The sequence below is a fragment of the Paramormyrops kingsleyae genome, chromosome 3, assembly GCF_048594095.1.
Source record: "Paramormyrops kingsleyae isolate MSU_618 chromosome 3, PKINGS_0.4, whole genome shotgun sequence".
NCBI lineage: Eukaryota > Metazoa > Chordata > Actinopteri > Osteoglossiformes > Mormyridae > Paramormyrops > Paramormyrops kingsleyae.
In genome coordinates, this window is record NC_132799.1 from 18,933,696 (window position 1) to 18,954,953 (window position 21,258).

General features: G+C 41.7%; 1 protein-coding gene across 3 annotated transcripts in view; it reads left to right on the forward strand.

The window, feature by feature from the left end:
* Nucleotides 1-333: 333 nt before the first annotated feature.
* Nucleotides 334-21,258, forward strand: part of LOC111839639 (bone morphogenetic protein receptor type-1A-like) — a 45,873-nt gene continuing 24,948 nt past the window's right edge. For 2 of the 3 annotated variants that reach the window (XM_023803721.2, XM_023803747.2), the window contains exons 1-2: nt 334-508; nt 19,359-19,466. The gene's annotated coding sequence lies outside the window, so the exon portion shown is untranslated. Of the gene's footprint in view, nt 516-19,358; nt 19,467-21,258 lie in introns of all 3 variants that reach the window. The other variant, XM_072709780.1, reaches the window with a different exon arrangement.

Below are 21,258 nucleotides of genomic sequence, written 5' to 3' on the forward strand. Positions count from 1 at the left end.
ATAAATTACATCCGGTTTGTTTGCAGATCGTGGGGCATTTGTGAAATGTGTTCTGCGTATTTGCGACTTATTGGCAGGGTTCTAACTCCATAGGAACAGATGGGATGATTCTCATTTTCCCACCAGTGTATCCCGCGGCTGGGGCTGGAGGAAGAACTTTCAGCAGCCTCCATTACTCACCAGGTGGCGTCCGATGGGCATCGGGGGCAATGCCTGGCCCAGGTCCCCCTTCCCGGGAGTAATAGCTACAGTTGCAGGCTGCACTGATTGGAGGCTTGAGTCTGGAATGCACCCGCGCGAGAGGCAGGCAGGCACAGGCTGCGGAGGGGCGGGTGTGGGGTGAGGGGGAGCTCCAGATATGGGATCGCTGGTGTATACCGCAAGCCGGAAAATAAAAGCTGCGTACTGAATGTTTCTCGCTGCGTTGAGCCGTGAGTGTACGGGAGAAGAATCGGACGTTTGATCAGCGAATGAAGCCCACTTCATCCGCCACTTCTGCTGGATATAGGTAAACGGTGCGGGCATTTTTCTCCGGCTGTTTATAACATAACCTGACAGATGTCGCCTGGCTTTATTTTAGTAATTGGTGTTATGTGAGGCTCCCGCTGTAGACAGAAGATTTGAAGTTTGATCTAGGTTGCTTGCTGTGCGGTTTATTGGGTTGTTTTCAAATCGGCTGGTTTACCACGATAGATTCGCTCTGCACTGTCTGTCCCTCTTTCACACCTTACGGGTAAACGTAATCTTTCTTGAAATTATTTTGTGTGTTTAACGTAATAGTTGGTTAACGTGCACCAACGTATTTTGACAGTTTGTGTTACGGATATTTAATTCAAAATACTGAGAACTATTCTAATTATTATTATTGTCGTTGTAGTTGTTGTTATGATTATGGTGGTGGTTAGCACTGTTACCTCACACCTCTGGGACCAGGGTCCCAGTCCCCACCTAGGTTCCATGTGTGTGAAGTTTGCATGTACTCCCGTGTCGTCATGGGGTTTCCTCCGGGTACTCCGGTTTCCCCCCACAGTCCAAAACATTCTGAAGTTAATTGGACTTGGCAAAATTGCCTATAGGTATGCATGTGTGAATGAATTGTGTGCGTGTGGACCCTGTGATGCCTTGTCGCCCCACCCTGAATTGTTCCCTGCCTTGCGCACATGAGCTCCGGGATAAGCGCCCCTAATATATTTGTTGTTTGTTGGTTTTGATTACTGGTTCAGAGGTGTTTGTTCAAAGCGAACACAAAAAACAAAACACATTCAGCCGTCGAATATGTATACCCGCGACAGTATGTGCCTACATAATAATACAGTGTAACCATGGAGATTCATTAAATTAGATTAATGCATACAGCTGACAGTTTAACTGCTTTTTACCTTGTATAATTTAGTGTAATCCTCAAATTTTATGACAGCTGTGTAAGTGATGTGGTTGCAGCTTGATACTTGGTGAAAGAGTATGGCGCAGTTACTGCTGTCCTAGGATTTTTGATTTTTGGCTGGTTTCATTACATAAAAATTTCTGGAAAATGTAGTCGGTGACAAAAAAATTTAAGCACCCAAACCGAGTGGTGGCAATGAAATGAATCTGCACATGGTGAAATGTCATGTGACTATACCACAATGGTTATATCATCAGATCAAACAGACAAGTTGGCAGTATGGGCACATGTCCCATGTCAGTATGTTGTGGCACCTACCTGGGCCTGGATACATGTGGCGATACAGCGCGGAAGGGAGTTGTACAGCTGTTGTATCCTCTCCTGTGGCAAGTTGGCCCACAGCTGTTGTAACTGGTCCTCGAGATCCTGCAGACTAGCATTGGGTCTGAGTTGACTTCCAAGCTGATCCCACACATGTTCGATTGGGGAAAAATCAAGGGACCTGGCTGGTCATGGGAGGACCTCAGCATGACGTAGGCAGTGTATAGACACTGTGTGGACCGGTCAGGGTCAGGGTCCCCCGAATCACTAACAGTGATGACCTGAAGTCATACCCTATGGCTCCCCACACAATGATGCCAGGAGTAACGCTGGTGTATCTCTCCACAACATTGGCAGGTTTGGTCCTCTCCCCTCGGCGTTGCCATACATGCACACGACGGTCATCCATAGTACTGCAGAACCGAGATTCATCCCTGAACATAGTACGACACCACTCGTCATCAGTCCATGCCTCCCGGTTACAGCACCTCTCCAACTGCAGCCGTCTTTGCGCTGGTGAAAATGGCAGCCTATGCATGGCATGGTGAACTTGTAGTTCAGCTGATGCCAGTTGTCGAGACACAGTGCAGGATGACACAGGGTGTTGTAGAGAGTCCAATACCTGTGTCCGGAGAGCAGGGGCAGATGTCATGGAGTTCTGTAATGCTTGCCACACAGTATGACGATCCTCCTGGTATGGTCTGCCTTAGGCATTATGTGCCCATTGGTTTCAACATCGGGCGACTGTGATATCTGCATGCCCCACATGCCGGGCAATTGCACGATATGACCAACCGGCCTCATGCAAACCCACAATTCGACCCCTATCAAACTCCATAAAGTGCTGGTAATGCCATGTAATGCGTATACGGGGCATCCCCTGTGTCTGGTGTCTAGACTTGCCAGTTTCTTGCAAATCGAATCATTTACATAACCATTGCTGGTCTGCACGTGTATCAAATTTCATCCAGATTGGACCATTACTTCTGGATGCTTAACTTGTTTTGTCACTGAGTGTTTATCACAACTACTGTAGTGATGTTAAATCAATTGTTTACACCAGTCTCATACAACTAGGCCTACAATTAATAGTGCTTAAAATGTGATTCTTTGGTTTACATTTTTTTAGGATAATTTTTTTCCTGTGTAAAGTAGCCTTGATGAGTTTTAGCAGTGATTGCTGTTTTAGAAAACTTTTAAATGTGATTTTCCCATCTAAGTTACAGAATGACATGTAAATGAACAGTATTTGAAAGGGAAATGCTATCCCAATCAAACTGGCTCTAGGTTAAGAGTGTTTTTTACATATACTGTAGGCCTTTTTATTTTGTGTTTCATATTATTTATCAATTCAAATCATTGTAATTGTGTCGTACACCTTTGTGGCACGCTGAAAAGCTACTGTCATTTAAGCTACTTAATATTATGCCATTTTTAATTTTTATATTAATAATTGATAATTGGTTTAATAACACAACTAATAACATTAACAACATAATTAAAAACATACCATTTTTATTTATTATATTATATTATATGTGCATCGTTAATGCTTGCTTTGTGTTAAAGTGGCATAGTATGGGCCTAAAGCTAATTGTATTCCTCGGCCTTAGGGAATAGATACGGCTATAGCACCAGTCTGCTGCACTGCAGAGACATTGGTATTTGAGCCAATAACTCAAAAACCATTTGATGGATCTTCTTCAAAATTTACACAGGCATTGTATGAGTGCGAAATTAAACTGATTAAAATTTGAGACATATCACCCCAAAATTGAAATAACACTGCATAGTGATGACAAAAATGGGCAGTCTTGAAACTTGATCTGAAGTTTTTGATAGATCTTTGCAGAGGCATTGTATGGGTGCTAAAATAGTGGTGCGTTCGATTTGTCTTTGGAAACAAGTTTCGGTTGCCGAGGTTACGTCACATCCGCTAAAAACCGAGTTCCATCTCCGATAAATGGGAGTGCGCATGTTGTCACTTCCGGCTTCAAAACTCGTAATCCGACTTGGAATCCGAGTTCTGAGGGCAAATGGAACGCACCATAGAAGTGATTACATTTTGAGCTACGTCACCCTGAAATTGACGGGGTGCCTCACATCTCTGGGACCTGGGTTCAAGTCTCCACCAGGGTCCTTGTGTGTGTAGTTTGCATGTTCTCCGCATGTCGTTGTTGGGTTTCCTCCGGGTACTCCAGTTCCCTCCCCCCCACAGTCCAAAGACATGCTGAAGCTAATTCAAGTTATCAAACTGCTCATAGGTGTGTGTGAGTGTGTGAGTGAGTGAGTGAGTGAATGGTGTGTGAGTATGCCCTGCGATGGGTTGGCATCCCATTCTGGGTTATTCCCTAGGTACCTTGCTCCCATAGCCTCTGGGATAGGCTCTGGACCCATTGTGACCCTGAATAGGATAAGCAGTTTCAGAAAATGGATGGATGGAAAAGTCAAAAAGTGTATGATGGATGTTTCCAGCTGCCTCACACAAACATTATATGGATGAAAATCTACACCTGGTTTCATTTTCAGACAAACTGCCCCAAAAATGAAGCAACAGCGCTGTGTAGCAGCAAAGGAAGGGAACAGCAGCTGTGGAAGACACTTGCTTTTGTCAACGCACCAACACTTAAAGTATTGTGTAGATCATTTGGTCATAGTGCAAAAGAGAAACAAAAAGAATATGCATATTTTAAACAATATAAAAAATATAAATTATATAAATGACCTTTTAAAACAAGGGCATTAAAATGCACAGAATAAAACATGTAACCACCTAATTGGTGGAGAAAGATTGTAGAATTGTGGAAAAAGTGGAATATGCAGTAAAGGAAAAAGTATACTTTCAGACTTACATATCACAACATTCAGCTGAAAACACATTTAACTTTTATATTCCCCGGTGATTCGTTCAGTACTTCTAGAAATTGTACTTTTTTTGCCTTCCATGTGACTGATCCAGTACTTATAGAAATTGTACAAGTTGGTGGGTGTGCGGCTTAGATGGTCAGAACAAATGACAGGCCTGTCCAGGGAATACAATGCTGTTGTTTTCAACCGCACCAAATCTAATTTTAGTTTTGCAGTGAGTGTAGGTATAATTGCTTACGGTAATCTAGTAATAAGCAGCCCTGGAACCTTCAAGATTTGAAGACAGTTTGTATGGAAGAATGTGTGAAAATCCTGAGCAATGCATGCGACTAGTTTTTCCATACAGGAGGTGTCTTGAAGCTGTCATTACCAACAAAGACTTTCCTACTAAGTATTAAATAAATTTCAGTAACCATGTTCAATACTTATTTCCTGTGTCATTTCAGTTTGTTACACATAATATATGGACTTGTTTTTATTTCTTTGTATGTGTGGATTACTTGGGTTGTCACCGACATCTGGTGTAAATTTTATGTCAATAGCTACATTAGAAATATATTTACTGAGAAAAATGTTGATGCGTTCAATACTTATTTTCCCTGCTGTAAAGCTAATGTAGACTATGAATTAGCCCAAAAGGGGCTCGTTGTTGTATCACCTTTATACAATATGAGTACATAATAGGGTTGTCCACCATTCAGAACTGACTTGAGAATGACCTTGAAAAACAAATTCAATTCATAAAATTTGTTGAAAATTGCTGCAGAATCACAATTCAAATTTGAGTATAATAATAATAATAATAATCAATACTTTATTGATCCCTGTGGGGAAATTGTCTTTACACCTCCCTCAACTTGCTCTTTGTAGAGTAAGCTGTCTGCGACCGCTCAAGGACCCGCAGACGTGCTGAAGCTGGGTTTTAACCAGCAACCTTCTGATTACAGGCACACAGGCTTAGCCCACTGAGCCACACCCTGCCCCCTATAAGGAAGCTGAATTAAACTGGATGTCACACAAATACATATACATAGTTTAGGTGCCGCTGTAACAATACAGCTTTATATTTCAATACGAATTACACTGTATGTTAACATAAACAGTATAGTCTGAATCCTGCCATACCTCACCAACCCCACCGCCAACGCAATCACAAATTTTTACACCATCAAAAGTCGCTATCTGCCATGCCCCCCATTCGAGCACTTCCCTGAAAAGTCTGTGCATGTGACTTATTCAAAATGAAAGAATGCCACATTTGAAGTGTCACCAATAGAATTAATAATTTAACTGTCATTTTGTGTATCATGGTGGAAGAGCACTTCTAAGTTCATACAGTCATAGAAGTAAACCTCTCCATCTGACAACCCATGGACACTAACAAGAAAAGCTACTGCAGATCCCATACAAATGATGTTGCAAAATCAAATGGTTAAATACAGAAAAACAATAAGTCCTTGGAAAAGGACTTAGAAGACTGACATAAACCAAATCGATATTGTTAGAATAGGCTAAAACAATTACACCATTTTTATCTTACAGTCATGCAAATATAAAGTTAACTTCATTCGCTAGATCAATATATACATCTATCATCTTGAGAGTAAATCTATTATATAATTTTTAAGTAAGTAACTAAGTTTTGCTATATTGCTGTGTGATTGCATTGAATTGCTTTGAATTGAAATGAGGAGTTAAATTCTTCTTACTGTCATTCCAATTCAGCATCTTGCAGGGTGTGGCCAATTTAGCCCAAATTGCAGCAGGTAGTTATTAGAGGCACAATGTCTCAGTGGGCCTGTGTTCATAGTGGGGTACCCCAGGGTTCAGTTTTTGGATTATTCCTAAGATACAAAAATGATATTGATAGTAATATATACAGTGAAATGGTTAAATTTGCAGAAAACAAGAAAGGAAAAAAACTTATGGTATCTTAACCACTACTTGGTTGAGTTTTTGGCCATAAATGAAGAAAATGATCGCATCCTGAGAAATGTGTCCTGCGACTATGAGTACCCAATGGATACAGTTAACTATGATACATTCACTGTCGGTTAGGTAAAATCAATTGACGATTTTATTTATACTGCCCGCGGCATGTTTATAATTGATTAGTGGCTAGCAGATCGATCTTTCGGTTTCACAGAATAAAAAACGATGTAACAAATGGCAATTAATCAACCATTAATCAAAACCGACATTAAGACAGTGGCGCAGATAAGATTTTTGAATTGGGGGGGACCAAGGATATTTTTTCCTTATGCAAAGTTTTGTCCTTTAAGTGGGGGGGACGGATCGAGGTCACTCTGAATCTGAAGGGGATCCATCCCATCCGTCCCTGGTGCTAACTGCGCGCCTGCATTAAGAACCTCTAATCAATGTAATCTTACTCATGTCATTTACCCCGTCTTTTTTTAAAATTCTCTTAACACCTTCCCCAATTATGTTCGTGTACTATCACCATAAAACATAGGCCTACTATTGCGTGTGTTGTCATGTGACTCCACCCTGTGCAATCTGCGACATGGAAGCAACATGGAGGAGAACTGAAACACCGACAAATATAGACTCATCAAAGCTTATAATGAAGTGCCAAAACCAAGGCAAGGAGATGCAGTAGCGAAACTACAATAAGCTATATTTTATATACAGTACTTTACCGTATAATAGCATGTTTGAATTATACACCGTTCGGTAATTTAATTTGTACAGTACTGTAATTTGAAAATCGTTTGAAACAGCTGTACTGTATTTTGAAATCGTCATTAAAATTCAGTAAATAGCGACGTTGTCCATTTTATTACCTTATATTCGTGTAATATATATACAAATGTCAATTAGATGGTAATTTGCCTGAGACATAAAGAAAAAGAAAAAATGGTTTAATGATGATCCACTTATAGTGATAAATTTTACTACAGATGTGATTACTGTAAAGGATTTATTTTGGTTGCAAGAAATGCAAACTATTTTCTGCCTTTTTAGGGAACTTGCTCTTTACATTAAAACGAATATGTGACCTTATTCATAAGACGTTTTCATTTCAAGCGACAGGTGCTTTGATTGCTGTTGTTCGAAATATTCAATGAATTGCCATAAATGATTCATCTGTGTGTGTTTCAAAACGATATGCTATCTGTCATTAGATAAAATATCCCAGCTTTAATTATGGAGCATATTTATAGTACAAACCTTGTCAATGAATTATGAGGGCAAAAAAAACGAAATAATTGTTCATTAATCGTAGTCGAGGTAAAATATTCAATTAATCGTGATACTGATTTAATGTCATATCTCCCAGCCCACGTTATCGCAATAATATGTGCTGGCAAGTATCACCCTGCAGGGCACCGGCAATATTAGACAGAAGTACGTCACTAACGGAATGAATTTTCCGATGCAGAAATATGGAGACACATGCAAAAATGCATTTAATGTAACAGATAGAATTATTGTTCTATCTGCTCAATTTCTTGCACTACTTCTCTTTTCTCTGTACTTCTGCGTATCTTCCGTGTTAGCGCTGGTGCTTGTCATCAAACATTCAGCAGAGTTTATCACTATATGCTCTTAGTCAAACGAAAAGTACACCATACAGCAGGGGGAACAGTCCACATTTTCATCAGATAAGGATGCAATGGGGACAAAATCCAGCTTATTAATTTTCTTTTATATTTATCAAATGAATAATACATTTCATTTCATCATTGCCATTAACTGCATATTTAAATAACATTTTTGTTGTAATTATGGTCACGCAAAATAACCTTTGTGCTATATTCTCGTCAACATTTCTGTCAACGAAATGAACACTGGAGGCGATAGCGATAACAGGTATCACTGGCAGGCGTGAGGGCAAGCAGTCTCCATGGAAACTGCAATTTTACTGCCATAAAATGTTTTTCAATGGAGTAAATCCCTTAAGATTTCTCCTTAACTAAGGAAAGCTTTTAAGGGATTCTATGCAGCACCTTTAAATAAGAACATAAGAACTACAGGTATACAAACGAGAGGAGGCCATTCGGCCCATCGAGCTCGCTTGGGGAGAACTTAACTAATACTGTAGCTCAGAGTTGTTAAAATCTTATCTAGCTCTGATTTAAAAGAACCCAAGGATTCAGCTTGCACTACGTTATCAGGAAGACTATTCCATACTCTGACTACACGCTGTGTAAAGAAGTGCTTCCTTAAATCCAGTTTGAAATGTTCTCCCGCTAATTTCCACCTATGGCCACGAGTTCTTGTATTTGAACTAATGCTGAAGTAACTATTCGGTTGAACAGCATCCAAACCTGTTAGAATCTTATAGACCTCGATCATGTCCCCCCTCAGTCTCCTTTGCTTGAGGCTGAACAGATTTAGCTCAAATAACCTTTCCTCGTATGACATTCCTCTAAGACCAGGAATCATTCTTGTGGCCCTACGCTGCACCTTTTCTAAGGCCGCTATGTCCTTTTTAAGATATGGTGACCAAACCTGCACACAATATTCTAGGTGAGGTCTCACCAAGGAATTGTATAATCTTAGCATTACCTCCCTTGACTTAAACTCCACACACCTGGAGATATACCCCAACATCCTATTGGCCTTTTTTATTGCTTCCCCGCACTGGCGAGAATGAGACATGGAAGCATCAACATACACACCAAGGTCTTTCTCATAATCAGCTACCTTTATTTCAGTAGGTCCCATAAAATACCTTTAAGTGGCATGCTTAAGGGGAAAACTTAAAATGTTTTGTGCAACGGGCCCCAGATAATTTATGGGTTCCACTTAAATAAAGGAAGCTGAATATGAGAAAGACCTTGGTGTGTATGATGATGCTTCCATGTCCCACTCTTGCCAGTGTGGAAAAGCAGTTACAAAGGCCAGTATAATGTTGGGTTACATCTGTAGGTGTGTGGAGTTAAAGTCAAGGGAGATGATGCTAAGATTACATAATTCATTGGTAAAACCCCACCTATAGAATATTGTGTAAGGTCACCTTACCTTAAAAAAGACATTGCTGCCTTAGAAAGGGTTCAGCTTAGGACTACAAGAATGATTCCTGGTCTTAAAAGAATGTCTTATGAGGAGAGGTTAACTGAGCTGAATCTGTTTAGCCTCAAGCAAAGGAGACTAAGGGAGGACATGATCTGGGTATATATACAAGATTCTTAATTCCAATTCATGAATGGAAAGGGGCACAATTCATAAATCCTAAACAACCCTGTTAGGCTACATAATGAGCTAACCAATCAAACGTGCTATGTGTTCAGTCACATACTTTGATTGGGGAAGCCTCTTGTCCATCAATGGCAGAGAATCAGCTAAAGACAGCATTTGAGACAGTGCTGTCCAGGAAGCCATGTTGCTTTCTAAATGCTGTTCTACGGGTGGCCATAAACCCCTTGGAACCCCTTCTCAGTAATGAACAATTCATAGAGAAATATAGGCTGGCCTGGGGTGAAATAATGAGCCACCTTAGTCTGGCGCAAGATAAATTGAAAAGAGGAACACACTGGAATCTTGCCCTAAGTGCACCATGCAACTTCTGACAGCTCTCTGCTTCTACGCGACCAGTGGATTCCTGCAGACTGCCATACAGTTTCCAGAAGGAGAAGATGCCTTTCATGGCAGTAATATTGGTTTGCATACTATGGCAGACATACTGTACCTGCCATTGTAGTATCACCGGATAGAATGCTTAACCCTATTCATACTCACAGCTTCTTGAATCCTGCACCTGTCGAAAAGGGTTCTTGAGAGTAGGCCTATGTGTCCAGGTGATATGCAACCTTCAAGGACATTTTACAGACATTGTCACCAAGTGACAATGTAATTCTGGTGCCTACACAAGTCCTTTTGAGCTGAAAGATTTCCATCACAACTGTGCTCTTCTTGTAGTGTGCAGTAAGTTGTGTTACTTCCTTTTCCTATTGCTGTTTTCTTTTGCTCTTTTTTACAAGGAAGCACATTTGAAGTACATTTTTATATTTTCAGGAAAAATGTTAATTTATTTTGGTCTTAGTTTTGATTACTTTGGTGTGTTAATATAGATTTTTCTAATTAGTTCAAATATATTTTTTATATTTGCATATGTCATTGCGACAATCCATCCATCCATCACCGTAGTAGCGCTAACCACTGCCCGCCCTTTTGCGACAATCATATAACATTTTTCACCATTGAAATACATGGGATTGATGTTCCTTTTATCAACAGTATGGAATTTTCTCACGCGGAAGCTGGGGGGGAGCCAATAAAGTACTACTTAAAGTTTGTTAATTAATTCTGGCATAACAAAGGGTTTTGGAAAACACTTGCAGATCTCGCTCGTTCTTTACCTGTGTCATTTGTTATCTTGTTCGTTATTCACTAAGATCAATCACTTTTGGGAAACACACCTTTGACTAGCACCTGAGCATGGCCTCGGAGCTCGCAATTTTCGGTGCGAACCAGCACCACCCCCAACGCCAGCCATTTCCTCCACAGGTGAAATTTCAGCATGATGTCTGGTAACACAAGAATGCCTGTCTGATGAGCTCTGATTGCCGGTGGCTATGTGTTGCCCCACTTACACAAGAAAGCTGGTTTTAATTTGAACCTGGAGAATATTGGAGAACTGACTCAGCCCCCCCCCCCCCCCCCCAAAAAAAAAATAAACATAAGTACCCAATCTATAGGTGGCAACTCCAAAGTGGGGGAATGTTGGAATGGATAAGGTCTCAATCTAGATGTGACCAATGAATGTGGAGCTGTCTGCTTTTTAGGAACCTGCAGAAGGCATAGGCAGTGAAAAAAGATAATGAAGGAAAAAAAGAGAAGAAAGAAATAAATGAAATATAAAGGCTGACATTAAACATATTCCAGACAGCTGTACATTCTTGGTATAACTGGGGCCTCTCCGTTTCAGAAATAACACAGTGTAGGATCTTATTGCAGGGGTGTGAGAGTGGGGGGCTGGCCCAGATACTTCAACACATACTGTATAGGGCCACAGCAACTGGTGAATGCCCCCTGTTTTTAATTAGGTTCTTGTGCGTCTAATTACTGGGGTGTCCTGCTCCAGCTATTGGCCCACAGCCGTCATGCCTCCTGGGAGATCCATGATGGATCCCCTTGAGGGGAATTATTGACCTGCTCTACAGAAACTGGGAAGGAACATAAATACTCCCCTTAAGTGAGCAGGGGGGAGACCAGAGGGTGACCATAAATCATGGTTTTGCCCCTAAGCCCTGGGGTCCTTGTTTATATACTGGCGAAAAAAATAAATTATTCCTGTCTGAAGCAGTATGTCTACCCTAATATATATATTTTTAAACAAATGTTAGAAAACTTGTCTGATGGGTGAAGGTCCTACATGTGAAAATGACTCCTTATTTATATTGTGATGCATTTTTTTGTCTTGGTGCATGTGGCTGCAGCGGTGCATCAGGCTGCTTAGAGGCATCTACAGGTATCTATCTGTCTGTCTGTCTGTCTGTCTGTCTGTCTATGGACAGACTATGGAGGTAATTACATTGGTAACGTACATATAATGAACCATCATTAAACAACACTGTGTGCATGTCTGCATGGGTTGAACAATGAAATTGAAACACCTAAAAATCATATTACTATTGAAGTAGCTACTTTGGTAACTTACATAGTATGAACCATTATTAAATGACACAGGTGTTTCCCAAAACCATGGTTCAAACAGACATTCACAAACACTGTTGTTGAGTTACAGCTTTTGAGCTGTAGTTAGAAGCTGAGTTCCTGGTGACTGTCATCAATGGTGTAAAATCAGTCGAAGGAGAGTAGTCAACATGTAATTAAGGTAAAAGAATTAAATAATCTTGCTGTACAAAGGTCTATAATGTGAAGTGCTTTGAAAATTTTGAATATTTTTTAGGAATTTTTTTCTTCAGGAGTATGGTATGCTTTAGAGCTGGGCGATATGACCTCAAATCGGTATCACGCTTAACTGAACGTTTCACCTCGATTATGATTAATGAACAATTATTTTGTTTGGTTTTTTTGCCCTCATAATTCATTGACAAGGTCTGTAGTGTAAATATGCTCAACTTTTAAAGCTGGGATATTTTTTCTAATAAAGGATTGCATATGTTTATAATTTTTAAATAATTAAAGGAAGCATGGTTATGGTTATTCATTGAATATTGTGAACAACTGAAGTCAAAGCACAAATTGCTTGAAATGAAAATGTCTTATGAAAAAGGTCACATTTTAGTTTTAATGTAAAGAGCAAGTTGCATAAAAAGTAGAAAAATAGTTTGCATTTCTTGCAAACAAAATAAATCGTTTATATTGATCACATCTGTCTGGATGAAATTGATCATTATAAGCAGATGATTATTATAATACATTTTTTTCTGTTTCTTTATATCTCAGGCAGATTACCATGTCTAATTGACATTTGTATATTTATTACACAAATATATGGTAAAAATCGTTATTTACTCAATTTTATTCTCGTTGGCTTGTTTTTGGCAGTTTATTATAAGCTTTGATTTGTCACTGAGAGAGAATGACTTTCTTTTTCCTGTCATGTGCACACTGCATTAGCCTCAGGTAGCTAGCCAGAAGCAGATGGGTTACCACAAGGCAAAGTGGGGCAATCAAAGTAAAACAAACAAAAAAAAAGAAAACAGAATTACAGAGTTTTAATTTTCTCCATGCGTTGTCGTGTTTAAAAAGAACCAAAATGAACACTGTAAGCAGACTACTTGATTACAAGTGATTTATTTAAGCAGTATTTGTACAGGAATGATTCGGTCCCAAGCTTTTTGATCCATTAAGCAGTTGATCACTATAACCATGATCAACATAAGTGGTTTCCACTGTATTTTAAATATTGCTAGTGTTGAAACTGATTGTGCGTGATAGTGTTGAAACTGCTATTATCTTTGGTAGCTGTTGTTTCCGCACTGTATACATTTGACCTTTTTGTTCGGTGTCATCTTCACTAAAGCCACAAGGTGTCCAAATGATGGACACAGCATTTTTCTTTGGTACAAACTACTCCAGTTCCTCAGGTGGCTCTGTGTTTCAGTTCTCCTCCATGTTGCTTCCATGTTGCAGATTGAATGGGGCGGAGTCAAAACAGTCCAGTATAACAGGGGCAGTTGATGATGTATGAGTGAAGGAAATACGTTGCGAACAGTTCTCTGAAAGGAACATAGCAGTTCCTGATGCAGTGTGATGTGATTGGGAGCAGGGCCATAGCCAGGGTGTGAAAAATAGTGAGGTCCAGGACCCAGGGGTAAGGGGGTTTGTGGGGGGGTGGGTCTCATTAATCACACATTACACACATGATTTTTTCTGGGGGATAGGCAGTGTTAAATGAGAGTTCTTATCAATTAATTGATAGTTTAGGTTACAGCAAGTTATGTGGCGATATTATATGAATGTCCCTTACTGAATGAATTTAGGTCTATATCAATATAGGTATGAAGCATGTAATTTAAGGTTATTTGTAGCCATTTATAAAGAAATGCTTGATATTACAAGCTAACATCAAATACACTTGTTTTGATATCCAAATTTGGCTTTGAAATATTTCTAGGAACACTATTACTGATTCTGTCCCCTTTTTAAGCTGTTTTATTTTTTATGTAAAACGTTAGTTAGCCTATTCTAGCACATTAGGTGTAATATGAACAAAACCCAACCTTTAAGATGCCCAGAGTAGCCTGACCTATGTTTATATTTAATGTTTCATGCAATTATCTTTACTCCAAAGCTATACCAGGTCGCAGTCTTGGAACGTTTTCTTTTACAGATAATGATCATTGTTTTGTCTTACTGAATGACATGTTGCCTGCGTACCCTCCTTCATAATGCTGCTTTCAGTGAAGAGTGCGCAATGTCATCCTGATACTGAATGCTCTAGCTTTCTCTCTCTCACACACACAGCAGACATTATTAATTAATAACACATTTGAGTTGAATTAAGAATGCACTTAGCCCAAAGACATTTTCAACTGTAGATTTTTTTTTTTTATTCAGTCGAAAATTTTATTTTTAGCTCTTACAAAAATTACTGAGGTCCCGCCCTCAGTGACCTCATATCTGGCTATGGCCCTGATTGGGAGTGCTCCCCAGACGAAGATGTATCCATTTAGAATTAGAATTAGAATTAGAAGCTTTATTTGTCATTGCATAAAATACGTAGTATTAAACACAACGAAATTTAGAGTTGCCACTCTTAGTCAAAAAGATTGATCGCAATCTTACCAGCGACTTTCATGTTCATTTTTAAAGGGCCCGCTTGCTTGCTCTGTATGTCTTCCCAGCAGCCCTTGTGCCCTCTGAAGCTGTCCAATAGCGTTATACCACCGGGGCAGCTGGGAGATGTAGTACATTTTCAGACTTATGGCTAATACTGCGTTCGATTATCTCTCTCCAAGTCGGAACTCAGATAAAAACATCATGAAAAACATCACTTCCTATCAGAAGCACTCCTACTTTATCGAGATATTATCAAGAAGAGTTGCAGCGCACGACTTGGTGGCAACTCCAGTCTGTACCAGGAACTGAGAAGGACAGCTGTGAGGGCTCTGAGGCTTGCTGGAGAAATACCAATCCTATCAGAGGACTGCTTCTGATCTCAAGAAGTCAGCATCGTCTGATTCACGAGTCTAAGGAAAGGTTAAATGTTCATTGATTTAAAATGAGTAAGTCCCAGAACTAAGACTTCATTTGTCAGATTAAAGCTCTGTTATTAAAGAAGGAAGCACGTGAACATGAAAAGAGTTCACCAAACCAGACCCCTTCTGCAACTCTACTCTTCTGCTTCCCACATACTTGCGAGGTGAGGCGGTCAGGCGACGTCACAGTGGTTCGATGGCCCAGCTATGTGTAAGAGGCCCACTGTTTCCAGGGGGCATATCAGAAGTACTGATGGTAGCTGGCCGCTGTCCTGGAGACTAATGGGGCATAGTGCAGCAGGAGTGCTTAATGCACCCTGAGAGTCGTTGTTCATGCCCGTCACAAGTCACTATGATTACTCAGGGTGGGGGACACTGCAGGAGGGTCTGGTGTCTTTGTTGTAAGTGCTTGTGTTAATGATGAGCTAGCATTTAACATGCTCCCCTGTCCTCCGTCATCCATGCCTTTTGTAAACAGCGGCATCTGGTTTATTCTTCTGCTTATTTACCTCAGTGAGATTTTAACCTTTTTTCCTGGGTGAGACGTTTCTCCCAGTCAGAGTCACCATAAATGAATATCCCTACAATCACGGCTCACAAACTTGTCTCAGAATGACAGCATGCTGTGTCAGAGGTCAGTCCCACATGCTCACTTGCAGGCAGAACCCTCTTTACCAGCCTAGGTTCTTCCTTTAACATCATTGCTTTCCTCTGCCTGTTTTGTCCACATTAGCTGTTTCTCTAGGCTTAAACAGATTTTAAATGCCTGTGCTCCGATCTGTTGATATTACTAAAGCCCCTGGTTTGCAGTCCAGTGAGGCAATGAAGGAATGAAACCAGTGTCCTGATCCACAGTCATACCGCTCCCTCTCGCATTTGCCATGGTCGCCGCTGTTTATGCCCAAAATGGACAGTTGAAGGCTTTCTAATTTTAGAAGCTGAACTCTTTCTTGGAATGCATCTGGGGTTCTTTGGCTTGGCCAGCTTCTGCCAACAGACAATTATGTAACGAAAACTGGCTTAGTAAGTAACATTTTTTAGCATGTTTGGAGGACGTATAACAGGTCTGAGTTTCTTCTCGCAGAAGAGGAAGGTGGCCCTGTCCTTGCTGCTGTCCTTCTGCTGCAGTTCAGCAGGGACCATCGTGACAATTTCCCTGCTTCCCATTTCCAGCATGTGCTGTCTGCTGTAGAAATAGTGTGTTCACAGCTGCAATTATGGAGACCTGCGGTGACCTCATCTGCTGCTCCACCCTGGGGCCACTGTCACTATTTTCCCTCAACTTGGGAGCACTTTTGAGTTTTGTTTTGCCTGTTTTTCAAGCCCCCCCCCTCAAGCTGAAGATGTATGTGGACACAGATAGGCTTCCAGGTTTCCAGCTCCGAGCTCCTCCATGCTGACAGGAGAGTATCTCTAGCTGTGAGTCTGCCCACTCCTTTATGTAGTTTCATCGTTCTTTTCTGCATGCTTTAAGAATTTAGTTCCCTGATCAAAATCTGAATGTCTCTGACTTGGAAGCTGCAATGTGCTCAAGTGGTGGAGGACATGCATAGACATCCACCAAGTAGCTAACTGCACCGGCCATATTGAATTCAGTGAAAGACATCTAGCCGGAACCTCATTTGCACAGAAACTCTGCAGTCTGTGCTGAAACTTTGTAGTTGATGGGATTAAATCGCTTCTTATTATCGGTCGAGCATGATGCTGTGTCCAGCAGCCTGAAGCAGCAGACAGACCCAGTTGATGTGTAAACCTTTGCTCTAGCCAAGGCCAGGGGCTCAGGATTGATATCTGTAAGCTCCTGCTTTCTCCTTTCTACGGTCACAGTCCTGGCTTAACTGTGCACAGTCACTCTCATTGTGGTTCAAGTTCACAAAGTCACATTTTTAAGGTACTGACAAATCCATCTCCATGGCCTGAGGAATGACTCCACGCAGCGAAGAAGAATCAGCTTGAGTCTCTTTGGCTTAAATGTAGGCCTCACAGCTGTGGGGTCGTCTGTTCACCAGCGGGGCATTCCTGGTTCCCCACCAGCTCTGCACTGCATTTAATTCGTGGCCCAGCCTACATCTTTGCTGGACCATTTCGTTCTTCAGCACCTCCCCCATGGCAGGGCGTGGCATTGCCCGTCAGCTGTGTAGTCACCTCCCTGCTGTCTGGGGTGCCTTTCCCTGGCTCTCTCCACACAGCAGATGTTTCCACAGTGACGTGCTGCATGGCAGCCTCTGTTTCCACCGTGGGCTTCTATTAAGAAGGTGGCCCCACCCCACCCAGTTTACGACCTGCTCAGTCAGGGGTGACGCTGTGTCTCTCCTCGCCTGAGAGCTTGTCACCCATGAAAGCAACGTGGATGGGAAACAGATCACGAATCTGCAAAACAGCTTGTCAGACCTCCTTAAATGGAAAGTTTTCAGTTTAGTTCCTGGCTTAGCTCTGTCATGTTGTCTGTATGTGTCGTGTGATTGCAGTCATTGTCAGCTGCCATTGTTTTCTTTTCTCCTATATTTAGACATATACCTTTATCTTTTGTGGCTACATTGACTGCTGACTGAATGTGCATTGCTTGTTATGTGGAGCACCTACATGTCTCTCCTACAGGTGTATCCTAGGCTGAGCGTCTACATTTCAAAGGTTTTAGTTTTTAACAGTACTCAAAAATCTGGAATCAGTGTGACCCAAAGACACAAACCAAGAGACTGGAAGATGGTAGAGGGAGCATGAGATTTTGCCAACTCTTTAATTTGCATTAATGTTCAATCAACCCCCCCCCCCTACACACACACATACAAACACACACACACACAAACTAAACAATAGCAATTCAGTGACTCATTGCAGAACCCCAGGTGTGCACTTTAGCTGCGTGAATGAAGTGCGATTGAAGCTGACACAAACCTCATTATCACGTTTGAAAAAACTTTTCCTTGACCATGAGCACATGTTGCGTGTGATGTTAGACATGTGGCTGAAAATGTTGAGAGATTGCAATCAATAAGCCGCTTTGGATATTAGTCAGCGGGGGCTCTTAGTCAGACCCAGATTCCATCGTTGCTGCCCACAACATCCTGCCATAGCATTTCAGCCTGTCTTCTCCATGTTGTCTCGTCTAACTACAGCCTTCTGAAGGCCCTGTTTATGCCCCACTTGCTTCTATAATGTTCTTTACCAGGGCTGCCCAAACAGTCAATCGCGATCTACCAGTCGATCTCGGAGTAATTCTCAATCGATGGCGAAGTGCGTTGCATGCGTGCGCCCATTTTTCAGTGTGCAACTAATCGTAACATTTACTGTAACATTTAGCACGCAAACATGTCAGAAGCCAAAAGATAAAAAAAAAAGTATCATTTTCATTCAGAGTGGGAAGAGGATTATTTTTTTGTTTACTCAAAATCGAAGTCCATATGTCTTGTATGCAATGCAAGCGTGGCTTTACCGAAGAAGGGCAATTTGGAGCAGCATTTCAAAACGATGCACAAAAGCTACGAGACCGAGTTCCCTGCTAAAACAGCCATACGCAGCCGAAAAGTGCGAGAACTGAAAAGTCTGTTAGCAGCACAGCAGTCAGTTTTTACCTGCATCGTCCCGGTGCCAGCAGTCCCACTAAGGTAGAGAAATGCATTTATTTACACTTTTTCAATTTGGAGAATTACCTGGATTTGTCTGGTTTTGCTGTGTGCTTGTTAACTATGTATAAAGGCAATAGCTAGAGTAATAATTGAGTAAAAGAGCTATGGCTCCCTATTTGAACTGGTAGATCTCGGCACACTGGCCACTTGAAAAGTAGATCTTGAGTTAAAAAAGGTTGGGCACCCCTGCTCTATGCAATGTGCTACATCCAGCATGCCACTCTTTTCCTATGGATGTGTCCCTTGTGCCCTTCAGAGGAAGCGTGGATTCCCAGAGTGTCCCTTAGTCGAATTTGTAGTTTTCTGCTCCTCACAGATTGATGGCTTTCTGGGGCAGTCAGCTGAGGGTCGTTTAAAGAGGATGCTGCAGGTTAACTCTTTGTTTGCTACTTAAAGGAATGCTTGTCGTGTTGTTGTTGATGTTTTCATCGGGTAATAGTTTGTTATCCCTAGGAAAATTGTCCAAACTACATGTAGCGATTCCTGTTCTTTTCTTAAATTTTGCATTTGTTTTCCTCTCAGGGCATTTGATTTACCACAGCAACGCAAAGAAACGTGGCTGGTAATGACATCTATCAGTGGTGGTTCTGGTTTGAGAAAATGCCTTTGCAACATGGACTCCACAGTGAGGTAGGCATGTGTTCATCTATACCTGTGTGCTCATCTTTTCTTTACTTGTTTAGTCTCTGTGTGTGTGTGTGTGTGTGTGTGAGAGAGAGAGAGAGAGGATTTGCCTCACTGTGCATCTCTGTGTATGTGTCTCAATCTGTGTCTGTGTCTGTCCTTTGTTAATCCACCCACCTTCCCTCCATTTCCCACCCTTTCAGATCCTAATTTCTGATAACCCCTCCAACCCCACCAGCCCCCACAATGCAGACAAACTAGCTGGTAGCTAGTACGGCTCATTCTTGATTAATGCTGCTATTGGCTGGGCTGCTGAAAAAGTGGTCTTTAGTGAACCACCCATTGGAAGAGTAAAAATGACACTCTGTTCGACATTGGTGGTGAGGGGGTGTGTGTGCCATCACAGTGATGTCAACCTGGTCCGTAGAGCCAGTAATTTCACTAAACACATTTTATTTCCAACTGAGGACATCTGTTTGTGTGTGTGCGTGTGTGTGTGTGTGTGAGATCATTTGATGTGGTGTGTCTGGCTGAATAAAAAGGGAGTGTCATCATATTAGTATTTTAAATTTAAGTTAATCTGAAGTAGCTTTTTTATTACGTAAATAATGGTTCCATTATTAAGCGTATCTCAAGGCTGTTTTGAATCGCTCCTTTGTGTTGGAAGTGCCACCCAAGCTCTTTTGGGGGAATTAGAGAAGTGTGATACAGCTGGGTTGGACCGACTGGGTGTATTTGGCTTCCCCCAGGCGCGTCTGTGTCTGGGCGGGAATCTGCTGACTAAAACAGATCGCCTTCGTGTTGAACACAAACTAACCCTCGACCCGTGGCTACAGACAAACTGGAGCAATCAGCGGGTTTCCTGTCACGTAATTGTGCCATCCAAATTGGTCGTTTTGGCTGTCTGCCAGCTTGATTAAAACCCTGGATAAATCATGATACTGTATGCGAAGTGATGCTTACACAAGCCCCTCTGGAGTGGGAGGAGCTCACCCCCCCACCCCACCCCCTAATGCATCTTGTCGCTAAAAGGGCCGGAATGAGTCTGACCTTAATTTACGTTAATTTGCTGGTGAATTCCTTGCATTTGTTTTTGCCCTGGTGAGAAAGTGCAGGGCGTCTCGGGTGCCACTGCCATGGATCTGCAGATGGCGGGGCAGGCTTTGCTAAATTGCACCCATATGCTCACAAGCTGAGCCGCTCTCCATGCCAGACTTCAAGCAGGACTTGGCCTGTGAGCAGCTCTAAAATATTTCACACTGCCCTGGTAGCCCCTCTCTGGCTGCGGCTTAGGGGGCCCGAACACACACAGGCACAGTGCAGCCATGTGACTGGTGCCACTCACTCTCCTGGACTCTCCCATGTCAGATACTGCAGCTCAGCCCATTCTCAGGCACCATATATATAAAAAATGGAATAAGCTCATCACTCCAGGGTATGACACCCGTCCCTCCCTTAATGAGATAGGGAATGTTTCTCTATTTGGAATATTTACAGTGGAAAAAAGAGGTCAGATTTGAAGCAGATTGCAGCCCCAAGTCTGGCAGCTTCACCAAAGCTCTGTCCACTGCTTTCTCTGTGCCTTGATGGGGAGCTGTGTGTGTCAAGCTCCCCAAGGTCATTAGGGGGAGATGTGGAGGGGTGAAATGAGGGGCGCTGACCATAGCAGCCTCTGCTCCTTTTACGGCCTGCCTGGGAAACCTTTGGGTGTCTCTCACAACAAGGTTACCTTAACCATATTAATTAAACCAGGGGTGGGGGGACCTCTAGAAACTTTAAGGATTTAACAAAGAAACAA